The sequence below is a fragment of the Nuphar pumila genome, chromosome 14 (assembly GCF_984573655.1).
Source record: "Nuphar pumila chromosome 14, dmNupPumi1.hap1.1, whole genome shotgun sequence".
Taxonomy (NCBI): domain Eukaryota; kingdom Viridiplantae; phylum Streptophyta; class Magnoliopsida; order Nymphaeales; family Nymphaeaceae; genus Nuphar; species Nuphar pumila.
Genome location: NC_143262.1, coordinates 63,333,544 through 63,336,121, shown reverse-complemented (window position 1 = coordinate 63,336,121; position 2,578 = coordinate 63,333,544). Strand labels below are relative to the sequence as shown.

The 2,578-nt window shown below is 42.0% G+C and overlaps 1 pseudogene; it reads left to right on the top strand.

Moving 5' to 3' along the window:
- Nucleotides 1-535: 535 nt before the first annotated feature.
- LOC149816883 (NAC domain-containing protein 92 pseudogene) lies at nucleotides 536-2,369 on the top strand (annotated as a pseudogene).
- Nucleotides 2,370-2,578: the final 209 nt, after the last annotated feature.

The following is a 2,578-nucleotide window of genomic DNA, read 5'->3' as shown; positions in this document are numbered from 1 at the left end:
AAATGACTTGATCGTTTGGATTTAGGGGATTCTCTTCTCGAATTGGATTTGAGATGACGGTTTTTTCATGCAAGCAAGGAGTGACCACAACCTTCTTTTAACTTTTTGCCCTTTTACTGCATGTTCAAATAAAGTTTTATGATTAACCCATGTCTTTTACACTTTGCAGCATTTAATTTATTACAACGCAAAACTAAATGAAAATGCCTAACAATAGGAAGGGATAGCACGGGTGGAAAGCCTAAATTTCCTCATGAGCTGCCTTAGGAACCACGTTTCCTTCGCAAAGTGTATATAAAAGGCCCTATCAGTGTTCGCACTTCCATACCAAGCACATGTCTACTAATTTACTTGTTGTTTGCTCCAAGCCGATCGATCTTCCTTAGCTTTTATATAGCACATATATCGTGCACTAGTCTGTTATGGTGGTAGTGACAATCTTGACTTGTTAGTCCGTTTGGTGGGTTGTGATACTTTTTATCTTCACGGGGTAGATTTATAGGAATAGTGGGGGAGGGGGGGGGTTGCAATTTTTGGAGTCATGGAAGAGGGTTCAGCGTTGTCTAATGTAATGGGGAAACAAGGGCAACTTCATCTTCTCCCTGGTTTTAGATTTCATCCTACTGATGACGAGCTGATCACCGAGTATCTGGTGAAGAAGATTGCCGACACCTCCTTCACAGCGGAAGCCGTAGGAGAAGTGGACTTGAACAAGTGCGAACCTTGGGATCTTCCCTGTAAGTTTGCAGCTTAATTTTACCATGCATGTCGATCCTCGCGCTTGATGTGGTCTCTCCAGTTGTTTGCATTTTGTATTTCATATATATATATATATATATATATATATATATATATATATATATATATATAGAGAGAGAGAGAGAGAGAGAGAGAGAGAGAGAGAGAGATGCATGTTGATCATTTCTATTAAACATGTTTCGTCGTTGGTATGGGTTTTCAGGGAAGGCTACGATGGGTGAGAAAGAGTGGTACTTCTTTTGTTTGAGAGACAGGAAGTACCCAACTGGATCAAGGACGAATAGGGCGACTGAAGCAGGGTACTGGAAGGCGACGGGAAAGGACAAGGAGATCTACAAGATCACCGAGATGTCCAACAAAGACAAAGAGAAAATCAAGATAGCAGAACTAGTGGGAATGAAGAAGACCCTCGTTTTCTACAAGGGGAGGGCGCCCAAAGGAGAGAAAACCAATTGGGTCATGCATGAGTACCGCCTTGAGAGAAATCCTTCTTTCTGCAATCTCCCCCCTGGAGCACCCAAGGTATATATATATATATATATATATATATATATATATATATATATATATATATATATATATATATATATATATATATATTAACTGAACCCTTCCCCTGCACTAATAAATCAAAGTCAATCCCAAACGAAGAAAAGCTTCTGTTTGAAAATTTGGTTTTTAATTAATTTCTGGGTTTAGGTCTTGCTCTCTTACACGTACTTGTTTATATTTGTGTTTTGTTTTCTTGTCTGTTTGTCCAGGATGAATGGGTCATATGCAGAGTGTTTCAAAAGAGTTCAGGTGGGAGGAGGATCCCTCTCTCCGATTTGTTTATGATGGACGCACGTGAGGGTGATTTAAATCTTCCTTTGCCGCCGTTGATGGACTCCCCAATATGCGTCAACCCGACTCAAGCAGGAGAGGGCAATGAGTCGCATGTGACCTGCTTCTCCAATCTCGTGGAGGATCACGACACTCCTCATGACGCTGGAAAGGGGAAAGCGGTAATAGCAGCAGGCAGTTCTGCTTCCCTGTTGACCATCAATTGCTTCAATCCTAACTCCCCAATGCGAATTCCCACAACACCAGCCCCAACCCTCAGCGTCACTTCAGACACTTCATATTCAGCGCTTTTCCCAAGAATTCCCCTGGCCCTTGAAAACCCTCTCAACACCACCACCACCACCGTCAATATTCAACAACGTTTGATGCCTTCTTCTTCTTCTTCTTCTTCTTCTTCTTCTTCTTCGATCCCGTCAAACCCTCAGCACCTCCTGAACCCATTTTCGATGACGAATCCCTACCCTGCTGATCCTGCGGTGCTCATGAAGGCATTGCTACAACAAGCCCAACAAAGGAACAACTGGAACAATGAGCATTGCCATCCCGAGAAGAGGATGAAGATATCATCGCATCAACCAATATTGAACTTGAATCCCCAGGGAAAGGCATCAAACCCTGGTATGGTGAGGGCTCAAAGCAACGCATTCCTTTCCAACCAGCAGCCAATGGGTACGGGTAGCGTGCCAGTGCCATATCAAAATCTCGACGTCCCTTCATTTTCAGCTGGGCCAGTTGACCTTGACTACCTTTGGGACTACGGAATATAGACTCTTACAAACATAGTTTTGGAAGAGAAGATGCACCTAGCTAGCAGTACAAGGATAATAGACAAGTGTGTGCTTGTTTGTTTGTTTGTTTTTCATGCTTTCTATTACATATATTCTATGCATATAAAGAAGAGGAAAAAAAAGGAAAAGTGTACGGTTTGTGTGTTACGTATATGTATTATGTAGTATAGCAAGTAGCATATCTTTTT